Source organism: Oncorhynchus gorbuscha, unplaced genomic scaffold (assembly GCF_021184085.1).
Source record: "Oncorhynchus gorbuscha isolate QuinsamMale2020 ecotype Even-year unplaced genomic scaffold, OgorEven_v1.0 Un_scaffold_1562, whole genome shotgun sequence".
Taxonomy (NCBI): Eukaryota; Metazoa; Chordata; class Actinopteri; order Salmoniformes; family Salmonidae; genus Oncorhynchus; species Oncorhynchus gorbuscha.
This window is the reverse complement of record NW_025746301.1, coordinates 103,198-120,535: the sequence shown is the minus strand read 5'-3', so window position 1 is coordinate 120,535 and position 17,338 is coordinate 103,198. Positions and strand designations below refer to the sequence as shown.

General features: G+C 50.5%; 1 long non-coding RNA gene across 1 annotated transcript; it reads right to left on the bottom strand.

The window, feature by feature from the left end:
* Window positions 1–4: 4 nt before the first annotated feature.
* On the bottom strand, window positions 5–16,804 carry LOC124023244. Its single transcript, XR_006836683.1, has 4 exons — window positions 16,648–16,804; window positions 10,752–10,952; window positions 5,521–5,571; window positions 5–28 (listed from the first exon to the last, which is right to left on the bottom strand). It is a non-coding gene; the product is annotated as an uncharacterized LOC124023244 (long non-coding RNA).
* Window positions 16,805–17,338: the final 534 nt, after the last annotated feature.

The following is a 17,338-nucleotide window of genomic DNA, read 5'->3' as shown; positions in this document are numbered from 1 at the left end:
AACCCAGGAATGAACTGATCACTGTTACCTAGGGAACACAATCACCACCTAACTGATCGAATTGAAACAACAAGACAAAAGGCCCTCCCAACCAGCAGAGACACACCTCTCACAGTATGGAACTACCGGGACCAGCAGAGACACACCCTCACAGTATGGAACCCAACCCAGAGACACACCCTCACAGTATGGAACTACCAGGACCAGCAGAGACACACCTCTCACAGTATGGAACCCAACCCAGAGACACACCTCTCCAGTATGGAACTACCAGGACCAGCAGAGACACACCTCTCACAGTATGGAACTACCAGGACCCAGAGACACGTCCCTCCAGTATTTTTTTGAGAGGCCGGTTGGAGCCCATCTGCACCTCCAACGGGTAGTATAACTTTTTCATTATATTTCATTATATCACAACGGTTTGATTTGTCTTATCTTAGCAAATTCTTCTCAGCTAGCCATAGCCGTCTTTGTATCAAAGATAATTGCGTAATTATCGTATTTCGTCCCAACGTAGTACTAGCCAGCTAGCTAACCCACTGATTAGCTGCACTGAGAAACTATCACACTCAACTGACTTGATTAGTTTAGTGTTAGCTAGCTACCTGTCTTTGCTGTCTTCGTATCATCGTATCCAAGATAATTGTGTTGTTTAGGTTTAGAGCGTGTAGTCTTGATTAGAGTGATTATCTTAATTTACCGAGGTTAGCTAGCCAGCTATTTGTCGTCCTTAACGTAGGTGACTCTGCCTAGCCAACAGCTAGCCAACGCTAGCCAACGTCTTCTGTATAGAACTCAACTACCCGGTCGCACTCACAGGTAGTATCACATTTTCACTTCATTTCATTACAGTACAACGGTTTGATTTGTTTGATCGTAGCTAGCTACTTAGCTAGCTACATAGCCGTCTTTGTATCAAAGATAATTGTGTAGTCTAGAGCGATCTTCTAGGTTCGCTAGCCATCTATTGTCCTTTTAACGCAACGTAACGTAAAAACAACACTGCTAGCTAGCCTGCTAGCCCCCGAATAGCAACACTGCAGAAACTATTACACTCAACGGAACGACTTGATTAGTGTAGTGTCAACAACGCACCCACTGCCAGCTGGCCTACTTCAGCAGTACTGTATCATTTTAATCATTTTAGTCAATAAGATTCTTGCTACGTAGCTTAACTTTCTGAACATTCGAGACGTGTAGTCCACTTGTCATTCCAATCTCCTTTGCATTAGCGTAGCTCTTCTGTAGCCTGTCAACTATGTGTCTGTTTATCCCTGTTCTCTCCTCTGCACAGACCATACAAACGCTCCACCGTGGGCCGGCCACCCTACTCTGGTGGTCCCAGCGCGCACGACCCACGTGGAGTTCCAGGTCTCCGGTAGCCTCTGAACTGCCAATCTGCGGTCAACAAGGCAGAGTTCATCTCAGCCTATGCCTCCTCCAGTCCCTCGACTTCTTGGCACTGACGGAAACATGGATCACCCAGACAACACTGCTACTCCTACTGCTCTCTCTTCGTCCGCCCACGTGTACCGCACACCCCGAGAGCGTCTGTCAGCGGGGTGGTGGCACCGGGATCCTCATCTCTCCCAAGTGGTCACCTCTTTCTCCCCTTACCCATCTGTCTATCGCCTCCTTTGAATTCCATGCTGTCACAGTTACTAGCCCTTTCAAGCTTAACATCCTTATCATTTATCGCCCTCCAGGTTCCTCGGAGAGTTCATCAATGAGCTTGATGCCTTGATAAGCTCCTTTCCTGAGGACGGCTCACCCTCACAGTTCTGGGCGACTTTAACCTCCCCACGTCTACCTTTGACTCTTTCCTCTGCCTCCTTCTTTCCACTCCTCTCCCTTTGACCTCACCCTCTCACCTTCCCCCTACTCACAAGGCAGGCAATACGCCGACCTCATCTTTACTAGATGCTGTTCTTCCACTAACCTCATTGCAACCCTCCAAGTCTCCGACCACTGCCTTGTATCCTTTTTCCTCTCGCTCTCATCCAACACCTCCCACACTGCCCCTACTGATGGTATCGCGCCGTCCCAACCTTCGCTCTCTCTCCCCCGCTTCCTTCTCCTCTTCCATCCTATCATCTCTTCCTCCGCTCAAACCTTCTCCCACCTATCTCCTGATTCTGCCTCCTCAACCTCCTCTCCTCCCTCTCTGCATCCCTTGACTCTCTATGTCCCCTATCCTCCAGGCCGGCTCGGTCCTCCCTCCCCCCTGCCGATGACCCATTGCGAGCTCACAGAACAGGGCTCCCGGGCAGCCGAAGGAAATGGAGGTCCCCCTGCCGGACCTGGCATCCCCACTCCCTCCTCGGTCTACATTTTCCTCCTCTGTCTCTGGAGGCAAAGCCACTTTCTACCACGCTAAATTCCAAGCATCTGCCTCTAACCCTAGGAAGCTCTTTGCCACCTTCTCCTCCCTCCTGAATCCTCCGCCCCTCCCCCCTCCTCCCCCTGCAGATGTCGTCAACCATTTTGAAAAGAAGGTCGACGACATCCGACCCTGCTAAGTCAAACGACACCGCTGGTTCTGCTCACACTGCCCTACCCTGTGCTCTGACCTCTTTCTCCCCCTCTCTCCAGATGAAATCCCCTTGTGACGGCCGGCCGCCCAACAACCTGCCCGCTTGACCCTATCCTCCGCCTTCTCCAGACCATTTCCGGAGACCTTCTCCCTCCTCACCTCGCTCATCAACTCATCCCTGACCGTTGGCTACGCCCCTTCCGTCTTTCAAGAGAGCGAGAGTTGCACCCCTTCTGAAAAACCTACACTCGATCCTCCGATGTCAACAATTACAGACCAGTATCCCTTCTTTCTTTTCTCTCCAAAACTCTTGAACGTGCCGTCCTTGGCCAGCTCTTATCTCCTGAATGACCTTTCTTGATCCAAATCAGTCAGGTTTCAAGACTAGTCATTCAACTGAGACTGCTCTCCTCAATCACGGAGGCGCTCCGCACTGCTAAAGCTAACTCTCTCCTCTGCTCTCATCCTTCTAGATCTATCGGCTGCCTTCGATACTGTGAACCATCAGATCCTCCTCTCCACCCTCTCAGAGTTGGCCATCTTCCTGCGCGGCCCACGCTGAACCTGACAGGTCGCTCCTACTCAGGTGGCGGGCGAGAATCTGTCTCCTCACCACGCGCTCTCACCACTGGTGTCCCCAGGGCTCTGTTCTTGGCCCTCTCCTATTCTCGCTATACACCAAGTCACTTGGCTCTGTCATAACCTCACATGGTCTCTCTTATCATTGCTATGCAGATGACACACAATTAATCTTCCTTTCCCCCTTCTGATGACCAGGTGGCGACCGCATCTCTGCATGTCTGGCAGAAGTGTGGGATGACGGATCACCACCTCACGCTGAACCTCGGCAAGACGGAGCTGCTCTTCCTTCCGGGGAAGGACTGCCCGCTCCATGATTCGCTATCACGGTTGGAACTCCATTGTGTCCTCCTCCCAGAGCGCCAAGAACCTTGGCGTGATCCTGGACAACACCCTGTCGTTCTCAACACATCAATGGCCCTTCCTGTAGGTTCATGCTCTACAACATCCGCAGAGTACGACCCTGCCTCACACAGGAACAGGTCCTAATCCAGGCACTTGTCATCTCCCGTCTGGATTACTGCAACCCCGCTGTTGGCTGGGCTCCCTGCCTGTGCCATTAAACCCTTCAACTCATCCAGAACGCCGCAGCCCGTCTGGTGTTCAACCTTCCCAAGTTCTCTCACGTCACCCCCGCTCCTCCGTTCTCTCCACTGGCTTCCAGTTGAAGCTCGCATCCGCCAAGACCATGGTGCTTGCCTACGGAGCTGTGAGGGGAACGGCACCTCAGTACCTCCAGGCTCTGATCAGGCCCTACACCCAAACAAGGGCACTGCGTTCATCCACCTCTGGCCTGCCGCCTCCCTACCACTGAGGAAGTACAGCTCCCGCTCAGCCCAGTCAAAACTGTTCGCTGCCCTGGCCCCCAATGGTGGAACAAACTCCCTCACGACGCCAGGACAGCGGAGTCAATCACCACCTTCCGGAGACACCTGAAACCCCACCTCTTTAAGGAATACCTAGGATAGGTTAAGCAATCCCTCTCACCCCACCCCCTAAGTTTTAGATGCACTATTGTTAAGTGACTGTCCCACTGGATGTCATAAGGTGAATGCACCATTTGTAAGTCGCTCTGATAAGAGCCTGCTAAATGACTTAAATGTTAAAATGTAAAAGTATGGAACTACCAGGACCAGCAGAGACACACCTCTCACAGTATGGAACTACCAGGACCAGCAGAGACACACCTCTCACAGTATGGAACTACCAGGACCAGCAGAGACACACCTCTCACAGTATGGAACTACCAGGACCAGCAGAGACACACCTCTCACAGTATGGAACTACCAGGACCAGCAGAGACACACCTCTCACCGTATGGAACTACCAGGACCAGCAGAGACACACCTCTCACAGTATGGAACTACCAGGACCAGCACACACTGTGGAGAGCCTGAAACAATCACATCCTCACCCCTCATTGGAGGACCTGAAATATTTCAAGTATATATTCACTCCACCCTCCAGAAGGCCACAGATCCCCCTCCAGAAGGCCACAGATCCCCCTCCAGAAGGCCACAGATCACCCTCCAGAAGGCCACAGATCCCCTCCAGAAGGCCCCCTCCAGAAGGCCACAGATCCCCCTCCAGAAGGCCACAGATCCCCCTCCAGAAGGCCACAGATCCCCCTCCAGAAGGCCACAGATCACCCTCCAGAAGGCCACAGATCACCCTCCAGAAGGCCACAGATCACCCTCCAGGCCACAGATCACCCTTCTGAAGGCCACAGATCAACCCATCTTTCCCAGTATATCATCAGTCTACCATTTCCTCTCCCAATTCCTTTTTTTTTTTACGAGGCAAGTTAAGAACAAATCCCTTTTTATTTTTTAAGCCTTTTTTCTTCCCAATTTCCTGATATCTAATTGGTAGTTACAGTCTTGTCTCATCGCTGCAACTCCCGTACGGACTCGGGAGAGGCGAAGGTCAAGAGCCATGCGTCCTCCGAAACACAACCCAACCAAGCCGCACTGCTTCTTGACACAATGCACATCCAACCCGGAAGCCTGCAACACCAATGTGTCGGAGGAAACACCATACACCTGACGACCTGGTCAGGGTGCACTGCACCCGGCCCGCCACAGGAGTCGCTAGTGCGCGATGAGACATGGATATCCCTCCCGGCCAATGCTGGGCCAATTGTGCATCGCCCCATGGACCTCCCGGTCATGGCCAACTTGTGTGACTTGTTAAGCACATTTTTACTCCTGAACGTATTTAGGCCATAACAAAGTGGTTGAAAACAAAACATTCCAGCTTCTCATTTTTTATTAAAATGTGTAAAAATGTCTAAAAACACAATAGCATTATGGGGTATTGTGTGTAGGTCAGTGACAAAACTTTGAATGTAATCCATTTTAAATGCAGGCGGTAACAACATGTGGAGACAGTACAGGGGTACTTACTACAACGAGCAGGGTTGTCAGTCCTCCGACCACCAGGTTGATGGCTCTGTCCTACAAGGGAAAGAGGACATTACATGAGACAAGCCAATAACACACTGTGGCAGTCATGACATTTTGTCAGCCACTTAGTCATGAAAAAGACTGCTGTTCTCACGGTAATTAACCATTTAATTAACATAAACATGTTTAGCATCTCCAGGCCTCCACACATACAAGCCGCTGATTGGAACATCTACATTTTGAAAAGTCTAAAATATATTTTTAATAAACACCGTCACAATAAATCCATTATTGATTTTAGACAGGTTAAAAGAAACATGAAGAAAATGTATTTCAGAAGGACAGAATATGAGTTGGTCTACTATATGTTATCCGGCTATGCTCTGTCATAGGCTGTAGGCTTGTTCATTGAGCTGACAAGATATGCTTATAAGTCCACCGTCATTGTTTTACATGTGATTTTATAATAGGAAGAATATAATTTAGTTGAATAACATAGGAAAGGATATTTTTCCCATTCCGGAGCAGAGCCACATATAAACGTGGCTATGTTGAGTGTAAAAGTGTTCACTTGAAACAGATCCCATGCCCTAGATTGAGTTATTTGAAACAGATCCCATGCCCTAGATTGAGTTATTTGAAACAGATCCCATGCCCTAGATTGAGTTATTTGAAACAGATGCCCTAGATTGAGTTATTTGAAACAGATCCCATGCCCTAGATTGAGTTATTTGAAACAGATCCCATGCCCTAGATTGAGTTATTTGAAACAGATCCCATGCCCTAGATTGAGTTATTTGAAACAGATCCCATGCCCTAGATTGAGTTATTTGAAACAGATCCCATGCCCTAGATTGAGTTATTTGAAACAGATCCCATGCCCTAGATTGAGTTATTTGAAACAGATCCCATGCCCTAGATTGAGTTATTTGAAACAGATCCCATGCCCTAGATTGAGTTATTTGAAACAGATCCCATGCCCTAGATTGAGTTATTTGAAACAGATCCCATGCCCTAGATTGAGTTATTTGAAACAGATCCCATGCCCTAGATTGAGTTATTTGAAACAGATCCCATGCCCTAGATTGAGTTATTTGAAACAGATCCCATGCCCCAGATGGAGTTATTTGAAACAGATCCCATGCCCCAGGTGGAGTTATTTGAAACAGATCCCATGCCCCAGGTGGAGTTATTTGAAACAGATCCTATGCCCCAGGTGGAGTTATTTGAAACATCCTATGCCCTAATTTTTTTTCTACCTTTTATTTAACCAGGTAGGCCAGTTGAGAACAAGTAACTCATTTACAACTGCGACCTGGCCAAGATCAAGCAAAGCAGTGCGACACAAACACAGTTACACATGGAATTAACGTACAGTCCATAACACAATAGGAAAACAATCTATATACAGTGTTTGCAAATGAGGTAAGATTAGGGAGGTAAGGCCGTTAGTGGCGAAGTAATTACAATACAGCAATTAAACACTGGAGTGATGGATGTATAGAACATGAATGTGCAAGTAGAGATACTGGGGTGCAAAGGAGTAAAAAAAATCATTAATACAGTATGGGGATGAGGTAGTTGGATGGGCTATTTACAGATGGGCTGTGTACAGGTGCAGTGATCTGTGAGCTGCTCTGACAGCCGATGCTTAAAGCTAGTGAGGGAGATATGGGTCTCCAGCTTCAGTGATTTTTTTTTGCAATTCGTTCCAGTCATTGGCAGCAGAGAACTGGAAGGAAAGGCGGCCAAAGTTGGAATAGGCTTTGGGGGTTACCAGTGAAATATACCTGCTGGAGCGTGTGCTACGGGTGGGTGCTGCTATGGTGACCAGTGAGCTGAGATAAGGCGGGGCTTTACCTAGCAGAGACTTATAGATTACCTGCAGCCAGTGGGTTTGGCGAGGAATATGAAGCGAGGGCCAGCCAACGAGAGCACTCAGGTCGCAGTGGTGGGTAGTATATTGGGCTTTGGTGACAAAACAGATGGCACTGTGATACACTACTCAGCAAATTGGATGTAGAGCTATTTTATCGCCGAAGTCAAAAATCGGTAGGATGGTCAGTTTTACGAGGGTGTGTTTGGCAGCATGAATGAAGGATGCTTTATTGCGAAATAGGAGGCCGATTCTAGATTTAATTTTGTATTGGAGATGCTTAATGTGAGTCTGGAAGGAGAGTTTACAGTCTTACCAGACACCTAGGTATTTATAGTTGTCCACATATTCTAAGTCAGAACCGTCCAGAGTAGTGTTGCTGGACGGGCGGGCAGGTGCGGGCAGCGATCGGTTGTAGACATTGCATTTAGTTTTACTGGCATTTAAGAGCAGTTGGAGGCCACGGAAGGAGAGTTGTCTGGCATTGAAGCTCGTCTGGAGGTTAGTTACGGTGTCCAAAGAAGAGCCAGAAGGACACAAAATGGTGTCACTAGCAGCAAGAGCGACACAAAATGGTGTCACTAGCAGCAAGAGCGACACAAAATGGTGTCACTAGCAGCAAGAGCGACACAAAATGGTGTCATCTGCGTAGAGGTGGATCAGATAATCACCAGCAGCAAGAGCGACATCATTAATGTATACAGATAAAAGAGTCGGCCCGAGAATTGAACCCTGTGGCACCCCCATAGAGACTGCCAGAGGTCCAGACAACAGGTCCTCTGATTTGACCCTAGGTTCAGTTATTTGGAACAGGTCCTATACCCTAGGTTCAGAGTTATTTGGCAACTGTAGTTTTGAATGATACAAACGTTAGAATGACCTAGAAAAACAACACATATGGGCTGCTTGATGTGACTAGGCTGTTGATAATTTGAGAACATTGCAGAGAATGCTTGCCCTCTGTTTTTTGCCTAAGGCTACACATGCGGTTCTCTCATCAACTGATCATATTGTCACCCATCTGACTATTCGCAATTTCATCTGGTCTTTACTAATACGGTGCATTTGGAAAGTATTCAGACCCCTCAACTTTTTCCACATTGTTAGGTTACAGCCTTATTCTACAATTGATTCAATAGTTTTTTCCCCTCAATCCACACACAACACCCTATGACGACAAAGCATAAAACACGTTTAGATATACATTTGCTACAATAACATAATTGGAAATATAACATTGACATTAGTATTCAGACCCTTTACTCAGTACTTTGTTGAAGCACCTTTGGCAGCAATTACAGCCTCGAGTCTTCTTGGGTCTTGACGCTACAAGCTTGGCACACCTATATTTAGGGAGTTTCTCCCATTCTTCTCTGCAGATCCTCTCAAGCTCTGTCAGGTTGGATGGGGAGCATCGCTGCTCAGCTATTTTCTGGTCTCTCCAGAGATGTTCAAGTCCAGGCTCTGGCTGCGCCACTCATGGACATTGAGACTTGTCCAGAAGTTGCACCTTCGCCCCAGTCTGAGGTCCTGAGCAGGTTTTCCTCAAGGTACTTTCCTCCATTCATCTTTCCCTCAAGCCTGACGTCCCCACAGCATGATGCTGCCACCACCATGCTTCGCAGTAGGTATGGTGACAGGTTTCCTCCAGACGTGATGCTTGGCATTCAGGCCAAAGAGTTCAATCTTGGTTTCATCAAACCAGAGAATCTTGTATCTCATGGTCTGAGTCTTTAGGTGCCTTTTGCCAACTCCAAGCGGGCTGTCATGTGCCTTTTACTGAGGAGTGGCTTCCGTCTGACCAACCTACCATAAAGGCCTGATTGGTGGAGTGCTGCAGAGATGGTTGTCCTTCTGGAAGGTTCTCCCATCTCCACAGAGGAACTCTGGAGCTCTGCCAGAGTAACCATCGGGTTCTTGGTCACCTCCCTGACCAAGGACCTTCTCCCCCGATTGCTCAGTTTGGCCAGGCGGCCAGCTCTAGGAAGAGTCGTTGTGGTTCCAAACTTCTTCCATTTAAGAATGATGGAGGCCACTGTGTTCTTGGAGCCTTCAGTGCTGCAGAAATGTTTGGGTACCCTTCCCCAGATCTGTGTCTCGACCACAATCCTCTCCTTCTACGGACAATTCCTTCAACCTCATGGCTTGGGTTTTGCTCTGACATGCACTGTCAACTGTGGGACCGTTCTCTCCCAGACTCAAGGATAGACATGTTGCAGTAGAGGCTCGACCAGTTATGTACCAAAGACATCATAAATCAGTTTAAAATCATGTGCAATATGTATTGTATAACAGCACAATCATGATTTTATTTTTTTGGGGGGGTGGGGGCTCATATACAGGCCTATGAATGAGCTGTCAGATGGTCTATGGGTGTTCTGAATTAATCATCACCTTAGAAAGCACTGTCCATTTCATTGTGTTGGGCTTTGGAACAGCATCCACAACGACCATGTTATACACTGGTTCAACCTGCTGTTGAACTTCTTTCTTCAAATTGATCATCACAGTGAGGTGAGTTGTAAAAGCATGATACTGTTGTGATGATGATAAGTGTTTGATTGTCATTGATATCAGAGTGGTTAGAGGGACATGGAGCCATTAGGACCTGATGGTTAGAGGGACATGGAGCCATTAGGACCTGATGGTTAGAGGGACATGGAGCCATTAGGACCTGATGGTTAGGGGGACATGGAGCCATTAGGACCTGATGGTTAGAGGGACATGGAGCCATTAGGACCTGATGGTTAGAGGGACATGGAGCCATTAGGACCCGATGGTTAGGGGGACATGGAGCCATTAGGACCTGATGGTTAGAGGGACATGGAGCCATTAGGACCTGATGGTTAGAGGGACATGGAGCCATTAGGACCCGATGGTTAGAGGGACATGGAGCCATTAGGACCCGATGGTTAGAGGGACATGGAGCCATTAGGACCCGATGGTTAGAGGGACATGGAGCCATTAGGACCCGATGGTTAGGGGGACATGGAGCCATTAGGACCCGATGGTTAGGGGGACATGGAGCCATTAGGACCCGATGGTTAGGTGGACATGGAGCCATTAGGACCCGATGGTTAGGGGGACATGGAGCCATTAGGACCCGATGGTTAGGGGGACATGGAGCCATTAGCACCTGATGGTTGTTAGTGAGTTAGGTACTACCAACGCATGTCCAGAGTGCAGAAGAGGAGATTCAAGACTGTGGGTGTGGCGGTAATATGGTCACCGCAACAGCCGCACACACACACACACACACACACACACACACACACACACACACACACACACACACACACACACACACACACACACACACACACACACACACACACACACACACACACACACACACCCGAGCAGAGGTTTCTCCAAACAGCAGTCTGTTGTCAAGGCCGCTGGTGCCATATGTTCTGGTGGTGAAATCATTGGTAGTGAAGTCATCCATGGCTCAGCAGCTCCACCCCATGGACACACAGAGGAACTGCATGCTAGTGGCTCCACAGGGGCAGGCCTTACCGGACAGGAAGCAGGGCCAGCCAACCAGATGCCTGACCTGAAGGGTGGAAGGAATAGGAGAGGGAAGTTAATAGCCTGTCCCTCACCCCATAAAGGGACTGGCTAAAATATCCCCCTCTTCTCATACTTCCCTTTCTGATCCCCCCTATTCCTTTACCACCTCTCTCATCTCTGCCCCCAGCCCAATCCCAAATCCCCCCCTAGATGTTGTCATGTTTCTTCTCTATCCCAGCTCCACCCTAGCTCCAGCCCAGCTCTACCCTAGCTCTAGCCCAGCCCTACCCTAGCTCCAGTCCAGCTCTACCCTAGCTCCAGTCCAGCTCTACCCTAGCTCTAGCCCAGCTCTACCCTAGCTCTAGCCCAGCTCTACCCTAGCTCTAGCCCAGCCCTACCCTAGCTCTACCCTAGCTCTAGCCCAGCCCTAGCTCTAGCCCAGCCCTACCCCTAGCCCAGCAGTATGTTACTGCACGGTGCAGAAGACCATTCTAGGCCAGCTCTACCCTAAGCCCTAGCCCAGCTCTACCCTAGCTCTAGCCCTATCCCAGCCCTACCCTAGCCTAAGCCCTAGCCCAGCTCTTCCCTAGCTCTAGCCTAATCCCAGCCCTACCCTAGCCCAGCTCTAGCATAAGCCCAGCTCTTCCCTAGCTCTAGCCCTATCGCAGCATTACCCTAGCCCAGCTCTAGTCCAGCAGTATGTTACTGCACGGTGCAGAAGACCATTCTAGGCCAGCTCTACCCTAAGCCCTAGCCCAGCTCTAGCCCTATCCCAGCCCTACCCTAGCTCTAGCCTAAGCCCTAGCCCAGCTCTTCCCTATCCCAGCCCTACCCTAGCTCTAGCTCTATCCCAGCCCTAGCCCAGCTCTAGCCTAAGCCCTAGCCCTTCCCTAGCTCTAGCCCTGTCCCAGCCCAGCAGTATGTTACTGCACGGTGCAGAAGACCATTCTAGGCCAGCTCTACACTAAGCCCTAGCCCAGCTCTACCCTAGCTCTAGCCCTACCCTAGTCCAGCTCTAGCCTAAGCCCAGCTCTTTCCTATCCCAGCCCTACAGCCCAGCAGTATGTTACTGCACGGTGCAGAAGACCATTCTAGGCCAGAGAGCAGAGACTGTTTCCTGTTGCAACAACATTCTGGGTGAAAAGGCAGAATTCCTGAGGCAGCTTTGTGCTCCAAACCCACAAGAAACAAGAGGTCCATTATGACATGGGAACTAGCTGCTACTCTCTAGCCTCCAGCTCCATCCCAGCCTGGGCTACATAACACATCATAACCCTAAGAGCTGCTGCATGGGATCATGTGAACAGCTACACTGAAAACAACAGCAATCCCCCAACCGGAGTCTAAATGGCCTTGCTAGTTACAAACATTTTTATATATATATATATATATATATATATATATATATAATTATATATTTGTTTACCTTTATTTAACTAGGCAAGTCAGTTAAATATTTTATTTGACAATGACGGCCTACCGGGGAACAGTGGGTTAACTGCCTTGTTCAGGGGCAGAATGACAGATACCTGCCGCCCCAACCTGCCGGGCTACCTGCCGCCCCAACCTGCCTGGCTACCTGCCGCCCCAACCTGCCTGGCTACCTGCCGCCCCAACCTGCCGGGCTACCTGCCGCCCCAACCTGCCGGGCTACCTGCCGCCCCAACCTGCCGGGCTACCTGCCGCCCCAACCTGCCGGGCTACCTGCCGCCCCAACCTGCCGGGCTACCTGCCTGGCTACCTGCCTGGCTACCTGCCGCCCCAACCTGCCTGGCTACCTGCCGCCCCAACCTGCCTTGGCTACCTGCCGCCCCAACCTGCCTGGCTACCTGCCGCCCCAACCTGCCTGGCTACCTGCCGCCCCAACCTGCCTGGCTACCTGCCGCCCCAACCTGCCTGGCTACCTGCCGGGCTACCTGCCGCCCCAACCTGCCTGGCTACCTGCCGCCCCAACCTGCCTGGCTACCTGCCGCCCCAACCTGCCTGGCTACCTGCCGCCCCAACCTGCCTGGCTACCTGCCGGGCTACCTGCCGCCCCAACCTGCCTGGCTACCTGCCGCCCCAACCTGCCTGGCTACCTGCCGCCCCAACCTGCCTGGCTACCTGCCGCCCCAACCTGCCGGGCTACCTGCCGCCCCAACCTGCCTGGCTACCTGCCGCCCCAACCTGCCTGGCTACCTGCCGCCCCAACCTGCCTGGCTACCTGCCGCCCCAACCTGCCTGGCTACCTGCCGGGCTACCTGCCGCCCCAACCTGCCTGGCTACCTGCCGCCCCAACCTGCCGGGCTACCTGCCGCCCCAACCTGCCGCCCCAACCTGCCGGGCTACCTGCCGCCCCAACCTGCCGGGCTACCTGCCTCCCCAACCTGCCGGGCTACCTGCCTCCCCAACCTGCCTGGCTACCTGCCGGGCTAGGACATACGCGAAACCAACCGGGCTAGGACATACGGGAAACCAACCGGGCTAGGACATACGGGAAACCAACTAACTAGGACATACGGGAAACCAACTAACTAGGACATACGGGAAACCAACCGGACTAGGACATACGGGAAACCAACCGGACTAGGACATACGGGAAACCAACCGGACTAGGACATACGGGAAACCAACCGGACTAGGACATACGGGAAACCAACCGGCTAGGACATACGGGAAACCAACCGGCTAGGACATACGGGAAACCAACCGGCTAGGACATACGGGAAACCAACCGGCTAGGACATACGGGAAACCAACCGGCTAGGACATACGGGAAACCAACCGGCTAGGACATACGGGAAACCAACCGGCTAGGACATACGGGAAACCAACCGGCTAGGACATACGGGAAACCAACCGGCTAGGACATACGGGAAACCAACCGACTAGGACATACGGGAAACCAACCGACTAGGACATACGGGAAACCAACCGACTAGGACATACGCAAAACCAACCGGACTAGAGTACGACCCTGCCTCACACAGGAAGCGGCGCAGGTCCTAATCCAGGCACTTGTCATCTCCCGTCTGGATTACTGCAACTCGCTGTTGGCTGGGCTCCCTGCCTGTGCCATTAAACCCCTTCAACTCATCCAGAACGCCGCAGCCCGTCTGGTGTTCAACCTTCCCAAGTTCTCTCACGTCACCCCGCTCCTCCGTTCTCTCCACTGGCTTCCAGTTGAAGCTCGCATCCGCTACAAGACCATGGTGCTTGCCTACGGAGCTGTGAGGGGAACGGCACCTCCAGGCTCTGATCAGGCCCTACACCCAAACAAGGGCACTGCGTTCATCCACCTCTGGCCTGCTCGCCTCCCTACCACTGAGGAAGTACAGCTCCCGCTCAGCCCAGTCAAAACTGTTCGCTGCCCTGGCCCCCCAATGGTGGAACAAACTCCCTCACGACGCCAGGACAGCGGAGTCAATCACCACCTTCCGGAGACACCTGAAACCCCACCTCTTTAAGGAATACCTAGGATAGGTTAAGTAATCCCTCTCACCCCACCCCCCCTAAGTTTTAGATGCACTATTGTTAAGTGACTGTCCCACTGGATGTCATAAGGTGAATGCACCAATTTGTAAGTCGCTCTGGATAAGAGCGTCTGCTAAATGACTTAAATGTAATGTAAATGACATACGCGAAACCAACCGACTAGGACATACGGGAAACCAACCGGGCTAGGACATACGGGAAACCAACCGGGCTAGGACATACGGGAAACCAACCGACTAGGACATACGGGAAACCAACCGGGCTAGGACATACGGGAAACCAACCGGGCTAGGGGAAACCAACCGGGAAACCTAGGAAACCATGGAAACCATACTGGAAACCAACCGGGCTAGGACATACGGGAAACCAACCGGACTAGGACATACGGGAAACCAACCGGGCTAGGACATACGGGAAACCAACCGACTAGGACATACGGGAAACCAACCGGGCTAGGACATACGGGAAACCAACCGGGCTAGGACATACGGGAAACCATACGGGAAACCATACGGGAAACCATACGGGAAACCATACTGGAAACCATACTGGAAACCATACTGGAAACCAACCGGGCTAGGACATACGGGAAACCAACCGGACTAGGACATACGGGAAACCATACGGGAAACCATACGGGAAACCAACCGGGCTAGGACATACGGGAAACCAACCGGGCTAGGACATACGGGAAACCAACCGGGCTAGGACATACGGGAAACCAACCGGGCTAGGACATACGGGAAACCAACCGGACTAGGACATACGGGAAACCATACGGGAAACCATACGGGAAACCATACGGGAAACCAACCGGGCTAGGACATACGGGAAACCAACCGGGCTAGGACATACGGGAAACCATACGGGAAACCATACGGGAAACCATACGGGAAACCATACGGGAAACCATACGGGAAACCATACGGGAAACCAACCGGGCTAGGACATACGGGAAACCAACCGGACTAGGACATATGGGAAACCATACGGGAAACCATACGGGAAACCAACCGGGCTAGGACATACGGGAAACCAACCGGGCTAGGACATACGGGAAACCATACGGGAAACCATACAGGAAACCAACCGGGCTAGGACATACGGGAAACCAACCAGGCTAGGACATACGGGAAACCATACGGGAAACCATACGGGAAACCAACCGGGCTAGGACATACGGGAAACCAACCGGGCTAGGACATACGGGAAACCAACCGGGATAGGACATACGGGAAACCAACCGACTAGGACATACGGGAAACCAACCGACTAGGACATACGGGAAACCAACCGGCTAGGACATACGGGAAACCAACCGGCTAGGACATACGGGAAACCAACCGGCTAGGACATACGGGAAACCAACCGACTAGGACATACGGGAAACCAACCGGGCTAGGACATACGGGAAACCATACGGGAAACCATCCAGGCTAGGACATACGGGAAACCATACTGGAAACCAACCGGGCTAGGACATACGGGAAACCAACCGGGCTAGGACATACGGGAAACCATACAGGAAACCATACGGGAAACCAACCGGGCTAGGACATACGGGAAACCAACCGGGCTAGGACATACGGGAAACCAACCGGGCTGGGACATACGGGAAACCAACCGGGCTAGGACATACGGGAAACCAACCGGGCTAGGACATACGGGAAACCAACCGGGCTAGGACATACGGGAAACCAACCGGGCTAGGACATACGGGAAACCAACCGGGCTGGGACATACGGGAAACCAACCGGGCTGGGACATACGGGAAACCAACCGGGCTGGGACATACGGGAAACCAACCGGGCTAGGACATACGGGAAACCAACCGGGCTAGGACATACGGGAAACCAACCGGCTAGGACATACGGGAAACCAACCGGGCTAGGACATACGGGAAACCAACCGGGCTGGGACATACGGGAAACCAACCGGCTAGGACATACGGGAAACCAACCGGGCTAGCTAAATCACTTGTAAATAGTCGGCTAACAGCTGGTAATCGTTAGGCTTGCTAGCTAGTTTAGCTGTGTTGGGCGCTGACATCGCAAATCTTAACATTCATTTTAAACACTCATCAAAGCTCCCAAAACATATCTACGAGTTTAATATTAGCCGGCTAGCTAGTAAGCCTGCTGGTTATCTAACGGCAGTTTGTTACTGATAGCATGTCCGCTAACAATAACACTACTAGGATCAGCTGCTCAAAACACCCATTTCAAAGGTTGAACCAAACGTCTACTTTGTTTCAATGTACTTACGTGTCAGAGCATAACAAGAGGTTGTGTTTCAGATGAATATGTGTCAACTACTTGTCACTTATCCAGTGTCTCCAAAACTTCCAGGAGCAAAATGATTCTGATCGGCTCAACCAGAAATTACAGCCGGGCAGCTTAAAGGGAACGTGACAGTACTCTTAAAGGGAAAATATCTTATTATGGCGGTACACATTTTGGCAAGAGTTGACATGATTCAATACAGTGTACTAACCTATTTCACATGCATTAATGGGTCTGTTTTAATTGATTTGATGAGTGTAGATTAATGCAAACCTTTTTTAGGGACACCATTCGGCAGAAATGTTTGTGGAAATCCCAGTGGTGGAAAAAGTACCCAATTTGTCATACTTGAGTAAAAGTATAGATACCTTTAATACCTTAAGTAAAAGTCACCCAGTAAAATACTACTTGAGTAAAAGTCTAAAAGTATTTGGTTTTAAATATACTTAAGTATCAAAAGTAGATTTCATTGCTAAAATATACTTAAATATCAAAAGTAAAAGTATAAATTGTTGTTTTGAAAATGTATTGATAGCCAGGGGCACACTCCAACACTCAGACATTATTTACAAAACATACATGTGTTTAGTGAGTCCGCCAGAACATACCCAGTAGGGATGACCTCACATTCTCTTGATAAGTGTGTCAATTTCACCATGTTCCTGTTCTGCTA